At 42.0% G+C, this 15,231-nt stretch overlaps 1 long non-coding RNA gene across 1 annotated transcript; it reads right to left on the bottom strand.

Moving 5' to 3' along the window:
* Positions 1 to 3,783: 3,783 nt before the first annotated feature.
* LOC118353481 (uncharacterized) lies at positions 3,784 to 12,059 on the bottom strand. Its single transcript, XR_004812534.2, has 3 exons — positions 11,936 to 12,059; positions 8,680 to 9,010; positions 3,784 to 4,450 (listed from the first exon to the last, which is right to left on the bottom strand). It is a non-coding gene; the product is annotated as an uncharacterized LOC118353481 (long non-coding RNA).
* Between the last annotated feature and the right edge of the window lie 3,172 nt (positions 12,060 to 15,231).

The raw sequence follows: 15,231 nt of genomic DNA, 5'->3' as shown, positions 1-15,231 counted from the left end.
TAGCTTGCTGTTAGTAAAAGTGTTTTGCCTGATGCACTTAGACTCTTGTTTTTTTGGAGACTGCGTACATAATATTAAATTACTGCAGCATAATTTATGTAAACATTTCCCTATTGGATATTTTTGGGAATCATAAATGACGCTAAAAGAAAAATCTTATTCAAAAATCTTTATCTCATTTCTGAGTTTTCTAAGAATTTTTTCCCAGGAGAAGGAATGTGAATTTTATTAAGGCTCATGGGATATGTCACCATATTTTATACTTATAAATCTTTCTCCATCTCTACTTTTTCTTGGATTTAACTCTCATATTTTTGTCATAACTGCAAGATAAGATTTTAAATTTAATTTTATCTCTAAATATTTTGTCAGTATTCCCAATAATGTTATTGAAAATCATTCTTTTATATTAGACACAATATGTACAAATGCACACACTCAACTGATTACGGAACTACTTCTTTTCTGGTGATTTTTTTAATATCACTTTTTGGTGCAAAGGATGACACTGTTTTGATTATCAAAGTTTTATTTTTTTTTAAAGATGTTATTTATTTATTCATGAGAGACACACAGAGAGAGGCAGAGACACAGGCAGAGGGAGAAGCAGGCTCCCTGCAGGGAGCCCGACACGGAACTCGATCCCAGGACCCGGGGTCTCATCATGAACTGGGTGTTAGTGGACCCACTAAGCCATAAATTTGGGTGTGCACAGCAACACTCCATCATTAAATGGAAGTGGTATATTCATGACCCGGTCTGAGTAGACCCCGCAGGCACAAATAAGTCACATGAAGAAGTGACTTATTCCCCATGGTCCTCTCCTGCTACGCTGACTTTTTGCCCCATCCTGCACTTCATGGGGAATTTCCTTATGATAAGTGGACAGAAGGAGAGAAGATTCAGATATTTGACAGATTATTCTGTACAATATGGAGGTACCACTTAAAAGTAGACAGTTGCAGCAGTCTGAAACATCCATGAAAGACAGTGGTGAAGGGAAATCCATCCAGTAGGTAGACCTTTGAGCAATGCCTCTGGTTATTGCCTTTGCTTGGAGGGAAAGTGACCAAATGTGTGATTATATTACAATTCATGGGCTGCAGGCATTTGTTTGGCTGGATGGTCAGGGACTTGGAAGGAACATGATTGGAAAATTGGTGACAATGAAATTTGGGGAAGAAGTTTGTGGCAAGGGACACCTGGAGGGCCCAGCGGTTGAGCATCTGCCTTTGGCTCAGGGTGTGACCCCGGGGTCCTTGGATCGAGTCCCGCATCGGGCTTCCCATGGGGAGCCTGCTTCTCCCTCTGCCTACATCTCTGCCTCTCTCTGTGTGCGTCTCTCATGAATAAATAAGTAACATATTTTTAAAAAAGAAGTTTGTGGCAAAGAACAAGAAGCTATCTGTGTCTGTGTCCTATCTGAATGCTCACCAACGGGTCACCTCAGCAGAGGAGGATTATAATCATCAAGTAACCCATCCTGTAGCTATGATTCGGCCCCTTCTCTCCCACTCCCCCTACTTCCACGATCACCTATGAGCTTGTGAGCAAAGTACGGGTGATGGCGAAGACGAAGGTTCTGCATGGGCCTAGGAATGGCGAGTCCCACGCACTGAGGTCGATCTAGCTATGGCCACCACTGACTGCCCAAGTGCTGGCAGGAGAGCAGCGCTGTCCCCACTGAGCACCATTCCCCGCGTGATCAGCCAGCTGAGCCCCCTGGACCACTTCTCTCATGGAGGGGACGCTGTTTTGTTTTTAATGGAGTCCATTTTTCCCCTGGATACAGATGAACCCTCCCTGCAGGCAATGCTTCTGCCAGAACTACCATCCGTGGACTCACAGAAAGCCTCCGCCACGGCCACAGTGTTCCACACAGCATCGTTTCTGCTCACATAATCCACTTTACAGCAAATGGAGTGTAGAAGTGGGCCCATGCTCAGGGGATTCAGCGGTCTTACCCTGCTCCCCACCCACCCGAAGCCGCTGATTTGGTGGAACAGTAGTATGGCCTCTTGAGGACGCAGCACTGGCTAGGGCAAAGTTCTTCTGAGGGCTGCAGATGCTCTGAAACAGCATCCAGTATATAGTGGTGTGTCTCCCATTGCCAGGACTCCAGAGTCTAGTGATTGGGGGTGGAAATGTGAATGGCACCGCTCACTTACCCCTAGTGACCCACTAGCAAAATCTTTGCTTCCTGTTCTCGAGACCATATGCTCTGCTGGCCTAGAGGTCTTAGTTCCAGAAGGAGGAATGCTTCCACCAGAAGATACAACAATGATTCCATTGAACTGGAAGTTAAGACTGCCGCCTGGCCACTTTGGCCTCCTCATGCTTCTGAATCATCAGGCAAAGAAGGGAGTTACTGTTGTCTGGGGAGATTGACTCTGCCTGCCAACGGGAAACCGGACTGCAACTCCACAATGGAGGAGAGAAGAATACGTCTGGAATACAGGAGATCCCTTACAGCGTCTCCTAGTATGGCTATGCTCTGCTACTAAGGCCGATGGAAAACTACAACAACCCAATCTAGGCAGGGCTATTAATGGCCTAGACCCCTTAGGAATGAAGGTTTGGGTCATCCCACCAGATGAAGAATCATGACCAGCTAAGGCATTTGCTGAAGTCAAAGGAAATACAAAATGGGTAGTGGAAGAAGGTAGCTGTATTTTTTTTTAAGATTTTATTTATTCATGAGAGACAGAGAGAGAGAGAGAGGCAGAGACACAGGCAGAGGGAGAAACAGGCTCCATGCAGGGAGCCCGACGTGGGACTCGATCCCAGGACCCTGGGATCAGGCCCTGGGCTGAAGGCAGGTGCTCAACTGCTGAGCCACCCAGGCGTCCCAAGAAGGTAGCTATAAATATCGGCCAAGACGACATGACCAGTTTCAGAGATGAGAACTATAATTGTCATGGGTATTTTTTCCTTATTTTGTTTTGAATATGTATCTTAACATATATATGTTCACCATATACATGTGCAAATATAGCTACACATATGAGCGTATATAACAGATAACATCTCTATTTTTTCCTCCTATTCCCTTATCATGTAACATAATATTATATTCATTATTTATATCATAATATTGAAATATTGTTAATTTTTCATTATAGTATTTAAATTACAGATTGTCAAGGAGAAGAGCAAGGACTATAACCTTACTAGTTAGTGGGTTTTTAGTCATATATAGGATAGTTGTATCATCTTGGGTGGAATTATGACTTTGTTATTGTTTTTATTTGGTGATTAAGTATGGTTTAAGGAGATGCCCCTGGGTGCCAACTTGGCAGGGATTGGACTGTGATGGTTGATTTCTATGTATCAATATGACTGGGCCACAGAGTACCCAGGTATTCAGTCAAACATTACTCTGGGTGTCTGTGAGGGTGTTTGTCAATTAGTAGACCGAGTAAAGCAGATTGTACTCCTTCTGTGGGTCAGCCTCATTCAGTCAGGTGAAGGCCTAAATAGAAAAAAAAAAAAAAAGTCTAAGAGGAAACTGCTCTTACCTGACTGCTTCTGAGCTGGACATTCTGTTCATGCTTTGAGACTCAAACAGAAACACTGGCTCTTTCTGGGTCTCCCAGCCGCCAGCTTTCATGTTGCAACTGTACCATTGGCTCTCCTGAGACTCCAGCTTGCTGACTGCAGATCTTGGGACTCGTCAATTGACTGAGTTAATTTCTTATAATAAATCAAATATATATTTTCTTTTTGTTTCTCTGGAGAACCCTGATTAATACATGCACTAACAATTATAATTTTCCATATACACTTCAGAAGAGTTGGTCAAGTTCCAAAACAAAATCCCATGGAACTAGTTCTTTACTTGTAGATGATGTAAACATCTCATTAGCACATAGCATAGCTACAGAAAAGTACACAAATCACAAGTGTACGCCTGAATTTTCACAAAATTAGTACTTTCCTAATCAGTTTCTAAATTAAGAGCCCCACATGCCCCTTCTAGTCTTTACTCCTCACAGTAGCTACCATCTGACTTCTAACAGTATAGACTGGCTTTGCCTGTTATGCATGGAGTCATACAGTGTGTGTTATTTTGTGTCTGGCTTCTTTTATAATAAACCTTATGTTTGCAAAATTCATTCATGTTGTAAAGTGTAGCTGCTCTTTCTCACTGCTGTATAGTATTCCACTGTGTGATTACACAACAATTTATCTAAATATTCTGCTGGATTATTTCCAGTTTTCAGCTACCCTGAATTGTGCTGTAATAATCATTCTTCAACATGTGCTTTGGAGAACATTTACCTATGGGGATTTTAATTGGAATTTTTGTTGATTCTATACATAACTTTGGCAAGAATTGAATACCTACCCTCATTGATCCAGGAACATGACAGATCTTCCATTTATGAACAACTTATGTCTCTTTCAGTAATGTCTCTTCCATACTCACCCAGCTTGATGTTCATTGTTCCTGGTCAAGGAGACAGAAAGAAGACAGAAGCAAGGAAACTGACCTTCCTTTCACCTAATGTTGCATCATTTTGCAAAAACATTATTCTGAGCCATTTTTCTCATATTCTTTTCTGAGAATAGACATCATGCCTTTTGTTTCCTTCACTTTTCACAGTGATAATTGAGCCTAGTCATTAGCTTTTACAACATGTTCTTTCACTGTTCATTCTTGGTTATCTCTTGCTCATTCAATTTTTTGTGTACATGACCTTTTCAAATGTACACTCACTGGAGAACTCCCTGGGAGACTATTGGGTTGTTTTAGAGACTTCCTTTCCTGCCTTATGTACTCTCACAAATGCCCTTCCCTCTTGAGTCATACTCTTGTTTAGAATCTTTTTCCTCACATTTAAGAAATATCTGCCTCAGTAAAATCTTAGAGACATGTTTTCCTATGTCTGAAACTCCTCCCAAACAATGAAATGGTCATCAAGGCATGCCAGGAAGTGACCAGATGTCCTACTTTAGGCAAACAAAGCTTTTAGCTGATGGTGTAGTGCTGACACCTCCTGTCACTATTATATCTTACTTCTGAGCTGAGCCAGTTTGATAAAGCTTCATTAGAAAAGCATCTGTGAGACAGAACAGTCTTTAAATGATCAGGTCCTAACATAGACCATGGCTTGTGTGTTAGGACACTGAACCCCTTTCAACATTCCCCAGAGGGCTTTATCTTCCTGTTGCCTGGTCAGGACTGCAACTCTGTGTTCTTCTCCGACCTCTGTGCTCCTTGATGGAGAGCATCAGGAACCCTGAAGGTCCTCTTCCAGCTTTTCTAGAGTCCATGGGAAATAGCAGTTTTATAAGGTACCCCAGACCACAGTCCATAGTCACTCCTTTGGTACCATCTGCTCCACTAAGCATCCTGTCTTCAGGTAATTCTAGGTGAAAAGGAATTAACACTCTGTGTTCATCAGCTCCCCCCAGAACACATTCAACTCTTCTAGTCACTCCCTCACCACACTGCCCATTCTGCAGCTGGCCAGTCATCTATCATATACCAATGAGGAGATACCAGCCTTCCGTCAATGAAATCTCCAGCTCTAGGAACAAGACTATGGAGACTCTGGGGTCACCTAGTTGGGCCGGATAGTGATGGGAGTGGAGGAAGTAACCTCCCACCATTTCACAAGGCCAGTGGTCCCTGGCCCCCACCCCCATTCATTTCTAGAACCCCCTCCCCAATCTGTTGTGGGTAACAGGGCCATATCTGTAGTTATTTAGTTACCCAAGGGAGGGACCTTGGCCTGATCTTTTATGGCAATTTTTAGAATTCAGAGGTATATAACAACTTGCTTGTCCTCAGCTCTGAACCTAAGTCAGCTATTTAAAAGTAATATAAAAGGTCTCAGTCAACAGCAGGTTACAAAAGAAAACATGCAACACGATGATTTCAGATAGTTATAAATGCTATGCAGGAAACAAAATAGGGCTATGTGACCAACAGCAACAGCGAAGTACCCATTGGAGGATGGAAATCGCCAAGCCTTTGGAGACCTGGGAGAAGAGCATTTTGGGCAAAGGAAGCAGTGTACGCAAAGACTCTGCAATAGGAGTAAGCTCGACAAATAGAGAGAAAGTCAATCCGCCCTACATGTGTTTTGCCTGGGCACAGGCAAGACTGCGCTCCCGTTCTCAATCTCCCAGCCAAATGACATCATTTATTTACCAATGAGACTACACTGCAGAGCCTCTCCTCACGATCAAGAGAAGGGACAGGTGATGCTCAGTGAAGCCATTCTTAAAAAGAACAACTTACAAGTAAGTTTCACTTAATTAAACCTTGGGCTCTTAGATCTCACTAATATAAAAATTATTCTTGTCTACTTTTACGTGATTTATATGCTACTGGAAACACAGCATGTGGCAATTATCTTCTGTTGATGTCTGGACAGTCTTTAAAATGAGGGAACTAACTGAAGTCTTCATAAAGGTTCCAGGTACCCAGGAGGAAGCAGTCTAGAGCTCTAAGTAATGTAATCAGAAAGGCTTTAAACAATTGGATGAGCCAGACAAAGAAAAATGTTTCATGGGTGTTATCAGCAACAAAGCAAAATAAGCTTGTGAATTTTCGTTGCAGTTTCTAGAAAAGGAAATGACAAAACTGTTTCTAGGGATAAGAGATGGTAAAACAGAAATTAATTTCATGATTCCCATTCTGAGCTAGGATTATAAAATGCAACTGATATTTCTTTCTCTTTTATTTTAAAAAAGCCACTCAAACTTACCTTCCCTGTTTAGAACTATGACCAGGATTGATTGTCCTTGACACCACCATTCCCCTGCTGTTGCAAGGGCCTGGAGCTCTGGCCATACTGCTGTTCCTCTCGGTACTTTACCAAGTGAGGCTAAAGCTAACATAGGTATGGAAGGCTAGGGGGTATGCTGGAAGGGCGTCGAGGTCTCCATACTCTGTTATTAAAATTCTGAAGCAATCCTCACAGAATCGGTGTCTTCCTGATTCCCTGAACTCAGTCATTTTCTGCTTCTAACCTGTGCTCTTTCCTTTTTCTCTGGTAGGGGCTCAGAGTCAGTTCATGGTGGCAATGGGGAATGTACAGGCCAAGTTGTCTTCTTATTCTCTTCCCCCACTTGTGGACACCCACCAACAAAAAGAAGACAAAACGAAAGTTCTCCGCTTTCTTTAGTCAAAAAAATAAGTATCGGGCAACCTGGGTGGCTCAGCGCTGCCTTCAGCCCAGGGTGTGATCCTAGAGACCCGGGATTGAGTCCCACGTCGGGCTCCCTGCATGGAGCCTGCATCTCCCTCTGCCTGTGTCTCTGCCTCTCTCTCTCTCTCTCTCTCTGTCTCTCATGAATAAATAAATAAAATCTTTAAAAAAAAAAAACAAGTATCTATGCATATCAGCTTATGTACTCAAATAAAACTCAAGCACGGTCCACACAGACTTTTGCTTCATTGTCTGGCCCTCCTGCTCCTTAAAGAGTGAAATCTTTTAAAACACTAATAATTGTCAAGTTTTGGTGCTGCTTACCACAATTATTAGATGGTCCCCTCCTCCACGCCCAGTATGTACCCTCTGCACAGTGCACCTGACTGTGAATATGGTGGATTTTGCTCCCATGATAAAGTGATGTTATATGACATAGTTACCTTAAAATAGGGAGATTATCCAGGTAGGGCTGACCTAATCACATGAGCCCTTTAGAAGGAGAGAATTTCTCCAGCACATCACAGAAGACAAGGTCAGAGATTGGGAGCTGGAGAAGGATGCCATGTACTCTTGCTAACCAGTAGGTGGAGGAGACCATGTGGCAGAGACTGTGGGTGGCTTAGAAGAAGTTGAGAACAGCCTCTGGCTGCAAGTCAGTAGGGAAATGGAGACCTCAATCCTACAACTTCAAGAAGCTGAATTCTGCCAATAATCTGAGTGAACTTGAAGTGGATTCTTTTCCAGAGCCTACAAGCAAGAATTCAGCTTGATTGATGTATTGATTTCAGCCCTTTGGGACTCATCAGAAAACCTAGCATGTGCCTTCTGACTTATGACAATGAGAGCTTATGAAATGGGTATTGTCTTAAACTACTAAATTTGTGGAAATTTATTATGCATCAGGAGAAAGCTAATTACTCTTAGGGTAATGGTAACTAAAGTCAAGATTCTAAAAGAGCAATGACATCCTCAGCCTTCAGAGTCCTATTCCTGCTCCAGGAAGGATGAGACACTACAGTGCTCTCCCAATCCCCGGGAGACTTGCAAGAATAAGTTCTGGGACAACCAGCTTGATCTCAGACCAAGAACCGTTGAAAATACATTATTTCAATTTTTATATTTTTCTCAACTCTTTCTTCTTCTATTCTGTGATATATAGGTAGCCACACACCCCGTCTTATCAGCTATTTCCCTTCTTTAGTAAATATTTTCTTAGACATAAGAATTTAGCCTTTTTTTCCCTACATGGGCTCAGCATACATGTACAGAATGAACAGATGATGGTATATGAGGATAAAAAGGAAAGAAAGATAATAGAAAAAAGAAAGAAGGAAAGGAAAGAAAAATAAATGGAAGGGAAGAGGGAAGGGAAAAGTGGGAGGGGGTAGGGGAAGGAGGGAGGTAGACAGGAGAGGGAAAGGAAAGGGGGATGAGAAGTGGTGTCTCAACTACCCACTGCTGCATAATAAATCATCCTAAAACTGGTGGCTTAAAACAACAGCTATTTTATTACCTCACGACTCTATGTGTTGGCTGGCTCAGGTGAGCAGCTCTTCAGATCCATGTAACACTGGCTCAGGCTACAGGTGTGTAGGGAGCCGGTAGGGCTGGCAAGTCCAAGAGAGCAGCTGACCAGTGGTGCCAATTGCTATCCGGGAGCTCCCCTGGCTGCCAACTGCAGCTTCCTTGTTTTCCTCTACGTGGCCTCTCCCTGGGCCTTGTGCTCCTCATAGCATGGCAGCTGAGTTTCAAGAGGCAGAAAACAGAAATGGTCCATCTTCTTCAGGTCTAGACTCAGGAGTCCAATGATGTCACTTTCCCTGCATCCTTGTGGTCAGAGCCAACTGTAAGAACAACTCAGATTCAAGAAGAGAGGAAACATGCTCTATTTCTTGATATGAGGAGAGATGTGCATGTGCAGGTTGGAAAGAAGTGTTGTGAGCCATCTTTTGAGACCCACTACTCGAAGAAGGGAGAGAGAAGTACACACATCGCCACCAGAGGGATCCTTCTGAAGCTTAGGTCAGACCATGCCACCCCTCCACTCGGGGTATTACGATGATCTACAAAGTGGTGTGCCATCGGCTCCAACCCTTGCAGCTCTCCTCAGTCCAACTCTTTGCACTCTCTGGTTGGCTCATTGAACTCCACACCCACTGGTTTCCTAGCTGTTTCTCAAACTCCCCACACACATTCTTATTGTAGAGACTCTGCTTTTTTGTCTGTCTGGAAAGCAGACTCTGGCTACCAACAAGGTTTCCTTCCCTCACTTCTTTGGTTCTCAGATCGAATGTCAGGAGAGCTTATCCTGACCACCCAACATAAAACAGCAACTTTCACTGTCCCATTGTGATAGACTGACTTGTGTTCCTCCAGCATTCATATGTAATGAAGCCTTAACTCCCAATAGGACTATACTTGGAATTAGGAAATAATTAATGTTGAATGAAATCATAAGGATGGGGACTCAATCTGATTAGTGTCCTTATAAGTGCCCCCTATCCACCATGTGAAGAAGTATCTGTCTATAAACTAGGAAGAGAGACCTCACCAGGAATCGAATCAGCAGGGACCCTGATCTTGGGCTTCCCGGCCTCCAGAACTATGGGAAAGTGAATTTCTATTGTTTAAGGCACTCGGTCTATGGCATTTGTTATAGCAGCCTAAGCTAATTAAGACCCCTACCAACATCTTCTCCCTACTTACCTTACCTCCTTTTTCTTCCTAGCCCTTTATCACCATCTGAACTAGTGCACATTTATTTCTTTTTTCGTTGTCAGTCTCTTCCCCACCAGCCTAGCTGCTCCATGAGAAAAAAATGTGGTCTGTTAAAATCCCTGCCTTCTCTCTTCTACCTAAAAGAGAACTGCACAAAGAGGTTATTGATAAATATTTGCTGAAAAACTGGAATGAATGAGTAAATTGGATTTTTTAAAGCATTAATAAGGGTGGAAACAGCACTGTTTCTTCACCAGCTAACAGCACATTTCTCCTCATTACTAGCAAAGACAGCAGATGTTTTCAAAAGATAGCAGAGATGAATACTGCAGAGATAAGACCTCAGTTAAACCTTACGAGAACAGAGTGGAAGAGGAAATAAAAGGGTCTGAAGTGACTTGGACAGTTCACAGCCCAGAATCTCTGATATGGTGGACATACTTCATTTTCATACCTATTCATCCCTGCACATCGTACCTGAGCCTTGCACCCACAGGAACCTGTCAGGGTAGCACAGGTCGGGAGATCCGTCCACCGGGATAAAGCGCTTCAGCTTATGCAGACCCTTGGTGTCTGTTTTGCATCTATGGCAACACTAAAGGTGTGTCTCGGAGCCTCTTCTAAGAGCCCTGGGGGTTTGTTTCCCCAGTAGGCTTGCTGCTGGTGCCCACTGAGGCTTTGCATCAGGAGTCTCAATATTCCGATGCCAGAATATTAACCCTTTGTGGGGTGTCTACTAACTCTCTGACATCAAAGGATGAATCTGCAACAACCTCTGGGATAGAAAAACTGGAAAGCCGCTGTGATATTAGTCCGTTGGGTTTAGCATATCTCAAGTCTGTAACATTTCCAAGGTGCAGACTGCTCCATCTTTCTGGCGAACACCTGCGTAAAGCAGGGATGGTGCAGTCCAGGACCACCCAGGAGACGGATATTGATTACATTGCTGGAGCTTAAACCACAGAAGGAAATAAAGAAGAATCAAGATGAGAAGTCGGAGAATGCAAACTAATCCTCTGGGTTCTGGGGCCAGTTTAGACAATTCTACAGTGAGAACATAAAAGCTACCACCTGAGAGGTCACTTTAAAGAATATATCTTCTCTAGCTTCCAAACCAGAATACACAGCTCAGTTTCCCTGTTATCAAATCATGGGTTCATATTTCTCTAAAGAAGCTCCATGAACCCCGAGAGAAACCTGAGAGCTAGAGGAAGCAGGTCCACAGACACATATTTGACAGACACCCTGAATTGGTGTCCTAGGGCTGCCATAACAGAGTACCATGAATTTGGTGGCTAAAACACAGAAATTTATCCTCCCATAGTTCTGGAGGTCAGAATTCTGAAATCAAGGCATGAAAAAGACTGGCTCCTTCTAGAGGCTGAGAGAGAACGTCTTCTATACCTCTTTCCTAGCTTCTAGGGGCTCTGGAAATCTGTGATATTCCTTGGCTTAGGGACAAATTACTTCAATATCTGCCTCTGTCTTCACATGGCTTTCCCTCTGTGTCTGTGTCTTATTTTCCATCTTTTATAGGACACTCTGCATTAGGTTTAAGGGCCCACCCTAACGCTGCATAAGCTCATCTGGATATTCTTACTTTAATTACATCTGCAAAAACCCTTATTCTAAGATCATATTCTTATTCTAAGATTCTCTTCTATTCATACCCTTATTCTAAAATCATATACTAATGTTCCAGGGTTTAGAACTCGGACATATCTCTTTTTTTAGGGTAGGTAGAGTATCACTATTTGACCCACTGCACATTCTTGACCCAATCTTTCAACATGTTCCCAGCCTCATAGCTACAAATAGTTGCATTACCTGATTTTAAAGCACAGATATGACGGGTGACATTGAGCTCTTTGTAATCTTAATCAGTAACACCCTCTCACCCCTCTATAGCTTTTTCATTCTTTCCTCAAGTCTCATCGCAATTAACACCTTCCCAAATGCAGTCCAATTATTCCTATAGATTGTAGCTTTTCCTCTCCTCCCACCTCGCAAACCCACTTGTTCCTCAAACATCTCCATGTTTGTAAACTTACATTTAGTTACACGATATGTTGAAAAGCATATGGGCATTAGCTCTTGACTCTGTCATTTTAGCTTGTTATATCACTTTGGATGAGGTGCCCACTCTTTCTGAAATTCAGTCTCCTTATCTGTAAAATAGGAGTTGCCAGAAGAATTCATGACATTGTATATAAAGCACTCAGTTCACCGCCCTGCTCATACACAGCAAGGGCTCAGTCCGCGCTAGCCAGCTCTTCTGAGGAACACATTTTGGTTGTGTGTTAAGTGCCTACTCTGGGTACTACATAGTAACAGGTATTGTGGGAGGTTTGCTGAAGCCAAAGAAGAAACATCAGCGCCCTTTGAAAACTCACAAGTGGATTTTCCCATGTTCATAAGCTCTTAGAAGACGTTTAGTAATGTTCTTGAATCAGAATGCAACCTGCATGGATCATGGCTCTTTCTGTGTCTAGGAAGGCATGCACTTTCACAATTACTGATGACAGGCATTTATCCTAATTTAAAACCTTTTCCAAAAAGAAATTCTTTCAATAACAACCCTCTCTCCCGAAAACCTACTTTTTGTAGCAGCTTTCTGGTAATTTCTACAATTCTACAAGTGAAATTAGGCCATCTCCTTCTAATTTTCTAGGTGATTACCAATTTTCACCTATTCAATCACTTTTTAGCAATCTTCTCTTGTTTTGAGTTATGGTGTTTTGATTTTCCCAGAAAATTCCACAAGTCTGATCTCAACACAGCAAACTTCCTATTAGCACTTGTACTATCAAATGAAGAATCCCTGCACCTGACCTCCTTTGAGTTTCCCTGGTACAATAGGACTCTTGGACAAAATGATGCCCCAGAAGCATTGCCAGCTTCCCCCAGTGTCTTCTGAATCACTGGAAGAATTGATAATGATCAATCTAGTTTGGATGCTAAATTCCAATTTCATGGGAATGGAAAACTGCATATTGTTTATAAGATAAAGCTGAATATACCCATGAATTGTAAAACCATGATGTTGATAAACCAATTACTCAGTTCTCTAATCTTACTAGCTCGCAAAATGCCAGTATTTTCTAGGATCATTCTAGCTGGTGTTACTGATACCTTGCTTCTCCTTTTAAGGTCAAGACAGAGGAGAGATTACACACTATCATGGCTTATAATTAATTCAGCCCCCAAATAAATTTTGTTTGGAAGAAATTATAAAAATGTTTTCTTTTGCTTATAGGGGTCAAGTGCTCCTCAGTTCAATATGGTCTCTACCACTCTATATTACATTTTTATCCATTTATGCTCTTGCCCCAAGGCATTTGAATTGGTGAGCTCTAGAAAGATTTAGCAATGTCACTGGAAGATGTTTAGTAAAATGTTGGCTAATAGGTCCACTCAGGGTAACTAACAACTCCTGGTCTGCTAGGCACACCCATGCAGAGTTGGCTTGGTCATGCTGACTCATGGGTTCATATTTCAAGCTTACTCAGACAGTTAATTGTCAGATTGTTTGATTCCAAGAACCACATGCTGAATTTCGTTGGGTTATGGCACTTTGGTATTTCCTAAGTCATACTGTAAAAGTACCAGAAACAATATGTTTGAAAACCTTTCCTCTGTAGAAAATTTAATTTTTTAATTTAGCATTTTACATAAAATCTAAACTAGCCCATTAAAGCCCAGAACAAAGTTAAAAATGTACCCAGGAGCATGTGTTCATGTGGCAGAGCAAACAGCAAACAGACGTATCAGTCTTTCCTGCATGGAAAACTCGATCTATTCAAGTTGGTAGGTGTTTGTGGATGGACCTGGAGGGTATTATGCTGAGTGAAATAAGTCAATCGGAGAAGGACAAACATTATATGGTCTTGTTCATTCGGGGAATATAAAAAAAAAAAAAGTGAAAGGGAATAAAGGAGAAAAGAGAGAAAATGAGTGGGAAATATCAGTGAGGGTGACAGCACATGAGAGACTCCTAACTCTGGGAAACGAACAAGGGGTCGTGGAAGGGGAGGTGGGCAGGGGGTTGGGGTGACTGGGTGACGGGCACTGAGGGGGGCACTTGGTGGGATGAGCACTGGGTGATATGCTATATGTTGGCAAATTGAACTCCAATAAAAAAAATAAAGGAAAAAAATGTTGGTAGGTGTTACACAGAACAAGGGTTTCTTGGTCAAATTTACTGGGCAAATTCTCTGATAAATATAGAGAAATGATTTCTTGTTCTTTTTTTACTGTGAAACATCTGGGTCATTAGTATGTTCCAAGAAGAGCTACAGTGTGCTATTTCCCAAATCCATTTGTTTAGCAAACTCTATTTGCACAGGACAACTGTTCACCAGTATTACAATACACATATTTTAAGAAAGGCTGATGTAGTTATCTGGTGATGAAGCCACCCCTAAAAACTATCAGACCTTTATGAGACCTTGGGCAAATCTCACAACTGCCGTGAGATACTCTTTTTTCATCTAGAAAGGGAATTTTAAGTTCTCTTCCAGCTTAAGTACTTTCTGATTTGCCTCAGAGCTTTATAATATTGTATTTGGTCATTTTCACTAAATGACTAAAGAGGAAGGAGAAACAAAACCAACAACAATGAGTATCACTCTATAAAACAGAGTTCCGGGACTTCCCAGGCCCACTTGACTTTGCAGAAATACAATTAGAATTACAAAGCCAAATGGTTATTTCCCCAAAGACTCAATGCATTTTCCCTAAGTGGAATTTCAAGCCTTTGAGTACTAAGATTACTAAAAATGTCTACTATTGGCTGCTTCATTAATCCAAGATATTTTATGGTTCACCAGAGCCCTGAGACAGTCTTACTTGAGTAAGGAAACTTAAAGATGATAATGCACTTTCATTTCCTAACCATGGTAGAAGCAAGTCTAAAGTTAGGCTCTTCCACACCCACCCAGGATTTCCAGTTTATCCATGTGTAGGGCTTTCTTTCTTCCCTGTGGTGGACAAGGATGGAAATGGAGGTCATGGACCCATCTCCTCTCCTTCTGAGTCTTCACTTCCTGGGGTTTAAATCTAATGACTCATCTTCAGGATTGCCTTAAGTGGCCTGCAACAACCCCACTATTTTCAACAGTGATTTGTCCTTTGATGGTTCAGGAAGATGTGGAAGCAGTTTGCACAAGTCACAAATACAGACCACCAACCTCTCCAATTTATGAGTCTTCTTTTTAAATCCAGGAAACAAAACAAAACAAAAGTATTTCTGCTTGTTTCTCAACCTAAGAAAATGATAGTTTTCTGGTTATAGATGAGAACAGAGCTTTGTCTGAAAATAATACCTCCAATTACACAGTAAGGTTGT

This window comes from Canis lupus, chromosome 37 (genome assembly GCF_003254725.2).
Source record: "Canis lupus dingo isolate Sandy chromosome 37, ASM325472v2, whole genome shotgun sequence".
NCBI classification, from domain to species: domain Eukaryota; kingdom Metazoa; phylum Chordata; class Mammalia; order Carnivora; family Canidae; genus Canis; species Canis lupus.
The sequence above is the reverse complement of the archived record's forward strand: the minus strand, read 5'-3'. Positions and strand labels throughout refer to the sequence as shown.